Source organism: Botryllus schlosseri, chromosome 16 (assembly GCF_051294905.1).
Source record: "Botryllus schlosseri isolate E-star chromosome 16, Bs_hap1, whole genome shotgun sequence".
Taxonomy (NCBI): Eukaryota; Metazoa; Chordata; class Ascidiacea; order Stolidobranchia; family Styelidae; genus Botryllus; species Botryllus schlosseri.
The window spans coordinates 4242836-4258361 of NC_137251.1; the positions used below are offsets into that span (position 1 = coordinate 4242836).

General features: G+C 41.2%; 1 long non-coding RNA gene across 1 annotated transcript; it reads right to left on the minus strand.

The window, feature by feature from the left end:
- Positions 1-2559: 2559 nt before the first annotated feature.
- LOC145458750 (uncharacterized) lies at positions 2560-11163 on the minus strand. Its single transcript, XR_013921181.1, has 2 exons — positions 10564-11163; positions 2560-2713 (listed from the first exon to the last, which is right to left on the minus strand). It is a non-coding gene; the product is annotated as an uncharacterized LOC145458750 (long non-coding RNA).
- Between the last annotated feature and the right edge of the window lie 4363 nt (positions 11164-15526).

The following is a 15526-nucleotide window of genomic DNA, read 5'->3' on the forward strand; positions in this document are numbered from 1 at the left end:
AAATTACAGTGATATTGGCAGGATTGTTTGAAACTCTGAATTGGAAATTCCCCAGGCGGATTTTTAGACACTCCGGCCGGAGCTGGATGGATTCAGATTCCGAAATTTGGGTCGACTAGCCGGAGTAGGAGCAGAGTAGGGAATCCGACCATTTCTACGCACCACTTTATGGCACTATGATCTAGTTCAGATATCAACGTAATCCAAATGCAGTGACCCGTGCGATCTAGTTGTTCACGCAACTACGAGGGCATAGTGTCCTACAATGGTGTGGACACGAGCAAATCTCACGACTCACTGCGATTGGTCTACCTCACACTTTCCATTTGGCCAAAGGCAATTTTACGGTAATTTTTGACCGGCTAGCCGAGCGTAAAAATTGATATCAATCGAAAGCTATCGCGGTACTGATTGCGAAAATATAATATTTATTCTGCTCGTAGTCCTATAACCCCCATAAAACAGGCTCGAATGTTGAATTGTAACGGAGCTTGGTATTGTGACCCAGCAATGCCGTGTGCTGGGAGTAGGTCACTGCAGTGTTGCCAACTCCGGATGGAAGAAAATCGCTAAAACTGGTGTTAAAAATCGCTAGATATCGCTAAATATTGAGAAAAAAGCGCTAAAAAATAGCGCTAAATCTGCATTGATTGCTAAAGGTGTTAAATTGAACCATAATATCAATACATTCTTCTCAACTATATTTTACTCGTCTGGGTCCTAAGTCACTTATCATATTTCCTGTTTATAATACGTACGAGCCATCTCTAAGCGGGACAAAGCGTGCAATGCATTTCTATAAAGCAGATCGCTTTGCGCAATGATCGCTCTGCGTCACCACTGACCAGGTTTGCAAGCATAACCGCTCACAATATGAGCGTGCCTTGCTCGATGCGTCCGTGAATACGTGATGCGATGTACCGTGGAAATGCGCTTGACATCTCTAAACTGTGTTGGGGTAGGCTACTTGAACACGACATGCGACTTGACACACTTGTACACGACATACGAGTTGACCAGACACAACACGACTTGAACCGAGTTTGCCAGCGACTATAAGTGGAGGCCTTGAAGGAAATATTCCGAGGACCAACCCGGGGTATGAAATTTAATTAAACTGGTCTTAAACGAAAGCTAGTGTCACACTGATTACAACAATACGAATTAAATTCTTGTCAAGACAATGGAGCGACCTCAAAACAGCCCCCAAAGTCGGCATTAATCAGAAAATTCGCTGGACGAAATTGGTCATTGTTATGTTCATTGTGTTGCGATGGTGCCATTGTTGGAGCAATGCCGGTTTTCACACTTTGAGGGCTGTTTCGGGGTGGTTCCATTGTCCTGACGAGATTTTAATTTGTATTTTCGAAATCACTGCGACACTACCTTTCGATCAAGACCAATTTTATTAAATCTCAGCGCTCAGGTCGCCAGATGTAGCACTGTCAATTATGCTACTTTTAAATTACTCAGCAAGAAGAGAGACTGTTTGCCCATGCGTAACCGCCGGGAGTTGCGTATCTATCCGTAGGTTAGTAATCTATAATTTATCATCGTAATCCGCACTCTGGTGGCCGGTAAAGTCAATGCCGTCGTCGGCCAGAACTGATTTTTATTAGTTATTTTCGGTAAAAAAGCGCTAAATAATCGCTAAATACTTTTCAAAAATCGCTAGATTTATCGCTAGGCGCTAGATCCATATTTTTTGGCGCTAAACCGGATGAAAAATCGCTAGATCTAGCGCGAAAATCGCTAAATTGGCAACACTGAGTAGGTGAGGACTTGCTCCTGAGCTGCACCGTATTACGCCAGCGGGCATTGTTGCGTCACAATATCAAACTTCCATGGGCTATGATATGAGTGTGTGTCACTGTGTCGTCTGTCTTCATTGTATTGACCACCGAATTCAGGGGAAACAGACCATCTATAGATAACTAACCTACGCAGCACAATGACCAAAACAATGGCCCTTGCTTGGTTGCGATTGTTCAGAAAAATGCCAGTTTTCAGACTTTGGGGTGTATTTCGAGGGGTTCCATCGTCCTGGTCAGATTTTAATGTATATTTTCGGAATCAGTGCGGCATTAGCTTTCACAAAAGATCAACTACATTTAATTTGAGCCCTCGAGTCGTCAGCAATGTTCCCTCCAAGCTGCGCACGTGCGCAATTGCCCAATACTGACACGGTCTCACCTTTTTTAGTCGTTACGCACTGTTGTCCAAAGGACCGGGCAGTGAGTTGGTGAGTGCGCGCAGGCTCGAGGAAAAGTAGAGGGAACATTGGGCGTCAGCTATAGGATTGGCAATTATGTTACTTTCATATTGCTGAGCAGTAATTCGCACTGAGCAAGCAAGCGTGACGACGAGTGTTGCATATTTATCCGTAGGTTAGCTATCTATAGACCAGTGGTTCCCAACGTTTTTGGCTTCACGGACCCCTTTTTGACCGTCACGGACCCTCGAGGACCCCTCAAGATTTAGTTCAAATTTGGCTCAATTATGGTGAGACCGTCATCTGTCTTGTGCAAATATGAACTGCTTGTGATAACAACGACAAAATTACTTTTCTCACAAATAACATCATGCTATTACGTATAAATTAGGTAGACTTTTGTTATTTCAAATATAATTTTGCAGTTGTATTTCTTGCTGTACGTGGTCTTGAAAATCCGCATCTTCGATTTGATATGAACGAGCGCCGGAAATCCATTTCCTACAAATATAGATGGAGGCTAATGTCATATTAACGCGTAACGCTTCCGACGACACTTCTGGTGTGATCGCATCATTTATGGCACCATAATGAAGAAACATATTTTGAAGGAACATATCACGTCCAGCTTAGTCATATTTATCTATATTTCTATATTATCTCATCTTGAAGTTATTCTAGAATACTGTTTATGTCAATCACAGGATAAAATGGATTTCGTGGCAAGGTTTCAATCACTTCATTGGGGAAAATTTGGGAAGATACTTCAGAAGTTTTTATTTCAAACGACTGTTCACTAATTTGATGACACTGACCACTTCAAATCGGAAAGGTTTCTCAAACATTACGAAGTAACCGTGATCGATCTTACTATCTCCATATTTTTATATTTTCCACAAACCCCAACAAAAGTCTCTAAACAGCTATATGTTTGTATCAGTAGGTTATTGGCAATTTTATAATTAAAATGAATTTGCACAGTAAGATATTCCATGTCACACGCTCATTCTGCTGATGTGAGTATTGAGTGAGGTTTTAGCTGTTGTGGAGGAAAACTGCCTGATACTTTCCCTAATTTAAAAAATAAAAAAATAGGTTATGAACCATGTTGCAAATTTAGAGGTCCCGTGCACCCCCTGAAATTGCTTCGTGCACCCTGAGGGTCCGCGGATCAGGACCGTTACTGCCGCACCCCAAACCCCCAATTAGGGAGAGCGAGCTCGAAAGGGCTCGAAATTATTTTGTGAATTAGCATCTGCGATCTGCGATCTGCGAAAAATGCATGGGTCGGATAAACTTTCTGGTGTTGTCGAACTTATGCGTATGGTAGTTAAGCCGCCATCAACTACACTTTCGCACGCTAATATAACTCAAAAAAATAAATATGCTATTTCATCTGTACCGATTTCTACTGTGCTATCAATTAGCGAGTCCGCGATCTCCCGTGAATAAATATTCATATTCATATGAACTCTTATTATAACGAAACATATGATTTCAATCACACCATTTCGAAGACGAATGAATAACAACTATTTGCGGGAGATCGCGTGACTCTGTCCAGTCGATTCTCGCTAATTGAAGGCACTGATAATACGAATTGCTGAATTGCAAATGTGCAAACAACTATTAGAGATACGATCGGCATTTCATACAGACGTTTATTAAACGCCGTTATGCATGTAAAGAATTGTTTTACAAGTGAGTGTATTCCCTACCTGGAAACCCTAAATTCCCCACAAGTGCATATGGGGAATTCTCCACCGGTTCGAAACCACTGCATTAGGAACATATCTTACGATATAAGTTTACATGACTACAATCATTTTGCGACATCGGATCAAATGTTCATTTCCCCCGCCAATCTCTGGGCCTCACATACTAGCTTCATTAGCCAACATCAGTGTGTCCAATCTTTCATCATAGATAACCAGACAATGAGCGATTTTCAGAGGTATGCAATCAATTTGACAAATCGAAAGTAGGATAATTATCATGGTTCTGGTAAAACTGTCAAAGTATGGAAGTATGGAGAAAACGTTCCATGCCGTACTTGGGAAATTTCCATACCATACCATACTTGCATATTTCCATATTCCATACCGAAATTTCGTTCCATACCATTCCATACTTCCATACCATACCATATCATTCCATACTTCCCTACCATATACTAGACCAGGGGTGGGCAAACTTTTGAGCTCGCGGGCCGCATTCAACATCTGAATCCATTCGCGGGCCGCACTATATAAAATTGGGATTATAAACCAAAACGCAATATTGGTATTTGATTATATAGTGAGGATATGGAGATACTTATTTTAGCAAACCAAGCATTGCTTTGATGATATCGTACATGCTTCAGGAACAGTGGCGAGATTTCAAAGGCTGGTCGACCTCACTAACCAATTTGTCAAAACTAGAGAGATGAAAGTCGGTTGTCCCGATTCTTAGACCAGGATTGAAATTTAAATCTGTCAGCAGCGATCTGTTCATAGATTTGCTAATTCCAATTTGGTTCAGTTCCAAGACACACAATGCTGACAGCATCATAACCATGTTAGCTTCAAACTCGCTTCTACTGTGCGTGGATGAAATATAGATACCCTAATTCTACGCATACAGAGAACGAATCTACCGAAGACACGCGCGAATCGTTTTTTATAAGCACATCACTGAAATAATTAAAACTGGAGAAACTGGAGTGGCCAATCTGAAATCACACTCGTGATGTCAATCTCGTTTAGGATTTCTGTGATTTTTAGCAGTTGAAACCTTTCAAACTGCGCAGGTTTTAATATCGGGCTGTCGCGCCAGACATTAAACCTAAAAAATAATATAGGAAGTATTTACCTCAGAACAGTGGTTCTCAAACTTTGCAAGTCACGCCCCCTTATGATAGTGAACGATTTCGCGTCTCCCCTTATCGCCATATCACAAAACGCAACCAGGATGCTAGCAAACCTAACGGGTAGTTTGATGGCACGGAAGGCTACGACTGTGGATGAGAGATTTTTAAATATGAAATTCAGACTAAATACAGAGCATTAATGGCGAATTTGTTGTCAATCGCGCGGAGAGCGACAAATTTTTTCAGTTGATCTAAGCTTCGCTCTCCTCTTCAGATGCCTTCACGCCCTCGAGGGGGGGCGCGCCCAAGTTTGAGAACCACGTTCTTAAAATTATCATGGTGAAATATACTAAAAACTTAAATCAAGTTCCTGCATTAATTCGATTCTTAGTACGCATTTTATCAATATTTTAATAAGTTTCTTTAGACTCTCGCGGGCCGCATGCGGCCCGCGGGCCGTAGTTTGCCCACCCCTGTACTAGACCATACCATACCATACCATGTCCTGCATAGTACATAATAACACACTGTCCAATTTCGAGCTCTGATCTATCACAAAAATCGCTCCCAACTATATAGCTCATCTCACACTGCTTTCGTGACGAGACAGCAACAGGGAGAGTAAGCTCGTAGTACAGTACTTTCGTTTCTGGCTGTGGTCGTGAGGGCGAAACGTGCTCGCAGTTATCGTAAGTACAAACCAGAGGCAGCAAAATGATTTCAGCTCGACCCTAAAACCTCTCACAGCTTTCTTTCCTATTTCTAATAGACGGGGTGGGGATAGTCCTCGTCCGACCGTGGGATTTTGATATAAAAAATCGACAAAGTATCAAAGCTGTGGTCATACACGTGACTGTAATATAAATTTGAGCGCTATTTTATCATAGGAATAATTGAGGGAGACATTCAGACTGAAATGAAACCGAATTGAAACACGTTGCACCGAATGAAAAATGCAGATGGTGTAGCAACGGCCGCGCTGTGAAAATGTGAGTATATAGGACCAAGAATCTTTCACTTTCACCACTACTAGAAATATGTGACGTTGATGTGTCAAAACCTTGACGTGGTAACTAAAAGCGCGGACAAAGTGCTGATTACATGGAAAAATGACTTGGAAAAGCCGAAGTAATGCTTTTCCACACTTTGCCCCAAACCATATTTTGCAGCTTCGTGTTAGGCATAGGGCTACCATATTTTGCGATCCGAAAAAGAGGACACTTCTCAAAAATTCTGAAAGCTATGGTTCCGTCTAGGACAACTGGTGAATCTGGAAATTTTTCTACCACTTCTACTGTGTTGACTAAAAAAAATAATAAAAAAGGTCATCACTTTGATTCGTCAGGCCGTTACTTGAGTACTGATTTCTTATATCGCAGTCGAATTTTCACATACATTTAACCGCAATTTAAAAACAGAGGACAGATTCTCAAAAAAGAGGACATTTGGGTGTCTTTAGAGGACCCTTTCAAAAAAGTCAAGAAAGAGGAAAATCCTATTAAAAGAGGACGTATGGTAACCCTAGCCGTGAATATGTGATGCAGTTGCAAGAGGTTTTTTTATAAACGGTGTGTATTTCATAATGACCATCATAATGGCTATTTTGTCGCTTTAGATTGTCGCATGAGATTTTGCTCCGAGTCACGAGGCAATCCACATTTCTGAAGCGCCGAGTCAAGTCAAGGCATTTTTGCAAAGTGACTCGAGTCAAGTCAAGTCATACATAAAAGCTGACTCGAGTCATCCCAACACTGTTAGTGATATGGTATATTTGTGTCACCCTTATGCTCATGTGCTTGAAAACTGAGCACTGAGCAGCGTATTTACGACATTGATGCTGGATATTGCGAAGCAGGCTTCCCAGTGGCCGAAGTGATAAATCTATTTTCTGGTCACACGTCACGTTTTTTTTTACTTTTACGGGTTTTCACGGGCCACTTAACGTGACCTGGCATGCCACATTTGACCCGCACATTTCACATTTCTGTTACATAGTACTGTCAGAAGAGTAGGCTATTATAGCATTCTTAAACTCAGATATTCCAGACGAGTGTTCAGAACAAGTCACCAATTCGGAGTCACCAACACGTTGGGAAATGATACGACAGCACATACATGACGGCACGGCGCATATATAGTGCTGCTGGCGCGTGCCGGTATACGGTATTTTGTAGGGATGGTGTGAACGCGAGGTTCACGTTCGTGTTCTGTGTGTGAACCTCGGAAATTTAGAGGTTCGCGTTCACAACAGAACCTTGGTAGGTTCTGCACTGTGAACCTTTTTCATAAATTACAATTTTCACTTCATTGTAACATCTTTGGTTCAAATTTATTTTATTTCAACTGCGGGCCACTCTATGTATGGCGCTGGCAGCATTAAAAATCAACACTAAACGAACATGCACCTTGACAATCTCAACAATTTTACTTGCTTTGTTACAATAGTTTGCTCGAAATATCCAGCTTTCCGTTTGTGGATATTTAGTGACACTCTGCTGTGAGCTTGAGCCGCAATCACACAACATCACGAGCCGAATACGTGGTCAGCGAATGATGCTTATTCAACCAATCAATGAGATTGATATCGTTTTCTGATGCAAAAAATCTAGCAGGCGTACGGGGTCAATCTTGAATTCATATCTTTACTGTATCATTAAAACCAAATCCGTGCGATTGAGGTGTTGGCTACTGCTGTAGAACTTGTTAATGGGGTAATATCTGTAGCAAGTATAGAAACCCGTTTTACACTCTGCTCAATATCAATGTAGCAATACCCAGACGCCGAATACATTGTCCGGTCTGGCCTAGACCTTCAAGGCGTAAGCTTTTATTTCTTCGTAAGTCCTCGTCGAAATTGTTGGTAAAGCGACGGAAGATATTGATTTTATGGAAGTATTATATCCTTGATTGCCTCAGTTGATACATTTAGCGGCGTTTAAAACACCAATATGTACTTCAGCATTGTGGCCTTATGAGGCCCGAGTCGTCGCTAGGTATCGTGTACATAAATATAGGTTATCGCTTCATTGAAAGATGGAGATGAAATTGGCAAAATGACGTCACGTGACGTCACGAGGTTCACGTTCGTGTTCACACAGAACCTTTCAAAAAGGTTCGCGTTCACACGAACCTGAACCTTTCAGAGGTTCACACCATCCCTACTATTTTGTTCTTCTACTACACTACATTATAATAATAGAAAACTCGCACGGTGATGTTTGATGCCCAAGACTATTTCAGACGTTGCAGAAATTCTAGAATAGTTTTTTTACATGTCGGCAAATATATACCGTCACTGTACTTACATTATAATAAATGTAGATATAACATATGATAAATATTTCGCGACATATATTATAACCACAAAGTAACGTATAGGTATGTATTTTCCGCAAATACACACCCGCACTGTATGCTTTGTGCTCATATTATAATATAAATATAGATATCAGATATTTGCTGACTTATACGAAGTACCGTGCCGGTATGGATTGCCAACGTCTGGTAAACAATGCTATAATTTCTGCAAGATCTTAGTTCATCTTGCACATCAAGCATCACTGTGCGATTTTTTTATTATTTTATTTTATATGAGTACAAGTATAAGTACAAAGTACGGTGCCGGCATGCAGGCTATATGCTGACATGTGAAAAACTATGCCATAATTTCTGCAACACCTGAGCTTATGTTTGTTGTAGTCTTGGAAATCAAGTATTACTGTGCTGTTTTCCCACACGTCGGCAAATACATGATGGTAAGGTAATATAAGTCATCAAATATATAAGATTATATTTACATGTAGATTATAATCTAAGTACAAAGCACTGTGCCGGCATGTAATTGCCGACGTGTGGAAAACTCGTATAGTGATACCTGGTGTCCAACGTTATAGCAAACATAAACTCAGATGTTTCAGAATTGTTTTCGAAGCAAGTCACTTGTGGAGTCAGCAACTTGGCGTGAAACGAAACGCGGACAATCTGAACAATACGTAACATTTCAGTACACACCACCGCGCGGGTTTATATTCACCGACTTGTAGAAAACTCGCACTGTGATGCTTAGTGTCCAAGGCTATAGCATTCATAAACTCGAATGTTGAAAAAATGTTTTCGGAATAAGTAACAAGGTGGAGTCGACAAGAAGGACTCATTCTACATTCTTTGGAGTCGCAACGCGGCGGGAAATCTAACGTGAACAATCCGAACATTATTATAGCCTACATGCACACTACACACACAGTAACGTATCGGTATGTACTGGCCGGAAAACTCGCGCGATAATGCGTTATGTCCAAGAGTAGAGCATTCATAAAATCAGATTTTTCTGAGTATATGTTTTTACCTTTTAATCAAATACTGCATAAATGTAAAAGAAGTGAAAAATATCAATGTGACCCCATTCGATAACTTCTGAAAGTTATGACTCCAAACTATTGCTGACTTCAAGAAGATCTATGCCTATGTGAATGCAGGTTCGCATCGTTCCGGAAGTATCAGTCTTGGATGCCCTGATGTCTAAACCCAGGCGACCCACAACCATATAGGCGTAGTGCAGGGGTCTCAACCATGCATACCACGGGCCGCATCCGGCCCGCCAGACGGTTTCCTTCGGTCGGCGAAGCAATTTTGAGTAGATTGAAAAATGCGTAGCATATCCAGCACATTTGTAACAGATGTAGAGATGTTTTTAACGTTACACTTAAATTTAAATATTCCCTTCAATTTAAATAATCCCTTAAGAAGGTAAATGTTGATTATGCTCATAGGTCGCATTATAACCACCCGACTGTGTGTGGTGTTATGGTTTCACTCTGGTTCTAGTTACCACTAAGAAAAAGTCGGTCATTGACACCCAATTCGAGAAGACAAAAGTGCACATTGAGTTCATAGTTTTACGGAAAATGGAACAATAAGTAGTTAGTTATTCACAGAAGCAAAGACGCCGATGCAGAACCGTTCTATGCAGTTCACATGCAGAATATATTATTTACACAAAAATATCATTCAAATATATTTATGGTTGCACCGCTCTGTCACTTCCAACTCAAAAGGCTCCCGGAATTAAAAAAAATGAATCGCGATTTAATACCAATGAACCAAATTCCAACGTCCGCGTTTACAGTTGAATCTCTTGTATTCCTCATAACGCACAAACATGGCTAACGACAGATTACGACTAAAGCAAAGTCAGCATCGAAATATGCCGACCTATTGTCGTGACGCCCTCTGTTTTATCGGCTCATAAATATATTAAACCAGCCAATCATCGTATTGTAACCAATTCCAATGTACGCGAATATACAACCCCTATGGTCCGTGATACGATGTGATATTGTTTCAAACAATATTTTGGCAATAATGAATTAACCAACATGTGCCCAAACAGGTTAGAAAACCTGACGTCAATGCTATTTCAGACAGTCAATCGCAGACAAGTAACCCTTTCTTGCGAGACTATAACCAGACCATGGCATGTAACTCAGCAATAGGTCAGCACCTTCTTACGCATCCAGAGTGTGCAACATCGTATAACGATAACAGATTTTCAATTCTTGCTCGCGGACGTACTCTGTTCCATTCGAAGGTTCTCGAATCGACTCTAATAAAACTCGAGCAGCCGATTCTTTGTCGGCAAAAGGACCGGCTCTATTCTCTCCGTGTATTTCACTAGTGTTGCGTCTCTGGCTATATATTATAGCCAATTTGTATTGTACTAATTGCATTTTTGCTTAACGCTCTCGTTTTGAGAACTCTCTCATTGTTGTTGTTATACCATGATTACGTCACACTACATATTTCATCTTTATATTTCTAATTACAATCTCCGTATTTACTGACGGCCACTCCCGACGAGGATCAGTTGAAAAGCTTAGAGTGAATAAATTGCGAATATGAATGTGTTGTTCGTTGCAATATTCAAATTATGTTCCACAAGGAACCTGTTTAGATATGGTTAATGAAAAACAGGGGCATGAGGTAGCATTTTCGAATCAGTTGACTGGTGCGGCCTGCGAGCGATTTGAAGTTTGAATCCGGCCCGAGAAAGCTCATTTTACCTTTCCTAGTTACACCAGTGCACACAACGCTAAACATGCATTGCTTCATTGAGTTGATTCTCGGTGCGCAAGCGAAACAGATCTGGAGACAAAAACATTTCACTGTCAGATTTCCAATTTTTTAGCTATGGCTTGCACCTGTAGCAGTGGTTTGAATTAGAACATTATAACGGATAAACTATAACCGCGGTCATTTGCCGAAATAAATTTGGTTCAATTCAATGTTTAGGTTTGGTTATCATTTCTTTGCATAAAGCACTTCCCGTACAAATAGCAGATCACCATTTAGTGGGCGACTGTCACATGTGGCGACTTCAACATTCATATCCTCGGATTTGCTTGGTAACTGCATCACCATATTGTCCTATTGTCCTGGCGTGGAAACAGCGAGATCGAACAGGTCACTGCGGCTGGGTTACGTCATACTTTCCATTTGGTCAATAGCCATTTTCCGGCTAATTTCTGCCGGCTTGCCGGGCGCTCAATTTGATAAAGCGGGTATCAATAGGAAGCTGCCTTGGAGCTCCCCAAAATCAGCCTCGCATTTTGCACTGTTACGGAATTTGGCATTGTGACACTACAGGGCTGTCTACTATTGATACGCCGCAGCTCAGGAGCAAGGAGTAGGGATGGTGTGAATGTGTAGCCTACCTCTGAAAGGTTCAGGCTCGTCTGAAAGCAAACCTTTTTGAAATGTTCTGTGTAAACGCGAACGTGAAACTCATGACGTCACGTGATGTCATATTGCTACTTACAAACCCTACACATGAAGTGATACAGTATTGTATAAGTACAACGCGATAGTTATAGCGATGACTCGGTCCACATTATGCCACAAAGCTGAAGTACATACTGACTTTCTAAACGTCGCCAAATATATAAACTGGAGCAATCAAATGATAAAATAATCCAATAAAATCAATATCTTTCGTCGCTTTGCCAACATTGGCGACGAGAACTTGCAAGGGCATATAAGCTTACGCCTTAACGGTCTAGGCCAGGGGTGTCAAACATACGGCCCGCGGGCCGCTTCCGGCCCGCCAGACGATTTCATCCGGCCCGCGAAGCAATTCCGAGTAAATTGAAAAATGCTTACAATATCCAGCACATGTGTATAAAATGTTCAAGTTTTTTTTTATTTATTTTTATAGTAGATACTTCCATTACACAATCCTTGAAGACAGCAAATGTCGAGCTTCTTCAATTTCCATGGCCACATCATAGCCCCCGATTGGGCGACATTGACAGCCAATTTCGAGTAGGAAAAAAGTGCACACTGAGTTTAGGGTTCTATGGGAAAATGAAAAAAAAGTAGTTCTTCACAGAAGCGAAAACATTCAAATTTCTGTGGTTGCACTGCTGTGTCACTTCCGCCTCGACAGGTCCACGGACTCCAGAGAAACCAGAAGCGAGATATATTAATAATAAAAAATGCGTTCCAACGTATGTGGCTACAGTTAAATATGTTTTCCTCACAACCCATGCGCCGGGCTAATGCCAGATCACGGCTGAAGCACGGTGAGCATAAGAATATGCCAAGTGCCAACTTATATCGTCGTAAGCGCCACTGTTTTAGAGGTTCATAAACTGTATTCAACCAGCCAAGCATCGTATTTGCCTTGTCGATTGTTCGCGAATAAAGGTGTTGCTGATTGATAGAATGAAACCCACTATGATCCGGGGTGCAATGTAGGCCTAATTATACTATTATAATGATCTATGGTGCAATGTATGCCTAATATATACTATTATAATTATCTATATAAGCTTAGTAATAAAGTATTCAAGTGAAAAGCAAGGGCATGAGATAGGCTATAATGGAAACATCGACTGATCCGGCCCGCGAGCGATTTGAAGGTTTGAATCCGGCCCGCGACGCAATTTGAGTTTGACACCCCTGGTCTAGGCCATACCGGAATATGTATACGGCGTCTCAGTATTGTTACATTGGTATTGAGCAGAGTGTAAAAAGGGTTTCGATACTTGCTATCGATATTATCCAAATAACAAGTTATGCAGGAGTAGCCAAAACCACAATCACACGTATTTTTTTTATCGTACAATAAACATATCAAACCACAATAAACCACGTACGCCTGCCAGATTGAATAAGCATCATTCGCTAACTATACCTACATGTAGTGTATTTCGCTCTTGGTATTGTGAAGTTGCGGGTCAAGCTCACAGCAGAGAGTCACTAAATATTCACAAACGGAACACTGCTGATAATGCTGTATATCCACAGGGCCTATCGAAAGCTACATTCTTCGAAGCTGCATGGCTACGTAAGCATTCTATTTGACCGCGGTATTTTCTGCAATTCATCAGATAGTGCTCTACGGTTTCATCAATACCGCATAAGTCGCACAGTCGCGAGTCGATGCATCCAGTTTTGTTGATATGGTACTTCAGTCTGCTATGCGTCGTTATTAACCGCAGAATAAACGAGTTTCCGAACCTTGTGTCCACTTCAGATACACTGTCATGTACTGAGGGTCGCAGTTCTTTGTATGATCTTCTAGTATCTGTTGATTGATAAATGTGGTCTCGGCAAGTGGGGTGACATGTTTCGTCGTCTGTGTGTATTAGAGGCTTCCGCCCTTGCTAATTGATCTGCAGATTCATTACCGCGTATTCCGGAGAGTCCGGGTACCCTTACAAATGATATGGTGATTTCTTCTGCCCGTAGCTGATGATTCAGCTCAATAATTTCATTCACCAGTGCCGTGTGATATAGTCCAGAATGTTTGATCGCGTCCAATGCACTCAAGGAATCGCTGAATAATGCAACTCTCTTAACTTGACTCTGCCGCACCCATAGTAGCGCATGTTTGATTGCAATGAGCTTCACTGAGAAGATCGAGAGAATTCTTAGGAGCGAGTACGCAATATTCATATTATGTGCAGGAACGTGAACCGAATATCCGCAACCTATTTCCGTTTTAGACCCGTCTGTACAGATTTCTGTGTGTTCTTCATAGTTGATTTATAGGCCTATGCGATCTTTTAAGAGTATTGCAACCGTTTCTGGAGATGTTTGTCTACTTATTGAAAGTGATAGTGAGGAATCTACATCGGGAAGTGACGTTGCCCAAGGATCGATAGTATCACGTTCCTGCAATATTCTCACAGGACAAAGCCTTAGCATGTGTAAAGGCGTGAAACGTTGATAATCAATCTTTAATAAGAGCGTACATGTCCTCCCACGTCTCTTGCAACACCGAATATGTAGGGTTGTCCTGCTGGGTACAGTCAATTGATATCGATACTGCGAACAGGCGTACCAATGTCTTAGGTGAAGAAGCATTTCATTGCTTTCAACTTCGAATACGCACATCGGGATACTGCACATGGCACCGCAGCATATATTTTCAGTGCTTGGTTCCTAATCACTTAAATTTTCTTAAGGTGTGTCGTGTGTCTTAGGAGCAAAGAAGTAGGCCTAGGGCTTCATTCCATAATCGATCACCGAGCGAATTAATGATCTATTTAGCATCAACATTACATCTTTAGACCCACCCAATGTGGTGCCTGATAGCATCCTTCATTACATTTAAGCATTTGTCACACTTCCTTATAACGAAATCAATAGTATTTTTGTAGTTAAACCTCTTATCAAAGTATACTCCAAGATATTTCAAACTGTCTACATATGTTAGATCATCTTCACCCAACCGAAGTCTTGGTGCATCCAGTTTCCGTTTTCTGGTAATTAACATAGCGACACTTGACTTCTCTCGACGCAGCAAATCCCCATTTCGAACACCATCTGACGAATGTGTCCAGGCTAGACTGAATATCAGCAGCGAGCTCATTAATATCGAAACCGGCTTCCCAAATTGCACATAATGCACAATCGTCAGCAAAGAGACCCACTTTTGATCCTATATTTGATGGGAGGTCATTTATCATAACAGTGAACAGTATGGTGATAATACGCTTCCTTGAAGAATGTCGTTTTCTAGATGGTACAAATCTGATAACGCACTTGAAACGTCCGGGTACCTAAAAAGTTCTTTATCCGCGTCAACATTTGTCTGGCTATTCCCATACGTTGTATAGTTTTCAAATAAATTCATCCCGCCAAACCATATCATATGCCCGTCTTATATCCAGAAAACCCGCCAAAACCGATCGCCCATTATTTTTTTATTGCTTTATAGGCAGAGTCATGGAAACTGATAATATGATCACGAGCACGTCGCCCTCTCCTGAAGCCGCACTATGACTATTTATATTTTTCCAGGTACCATGTCAATCTGTTAGCGATCATCGTTTCTACTATCTTGCAGAAATGACTTGACCGATATTGGTCGATACGAATGGGGAGAAGTAGAGTCTTTACTTGCTTTCAAAATTGGAACGATAATTGAACAGTTCCAGGAACTTGGCATCGCACCTGTT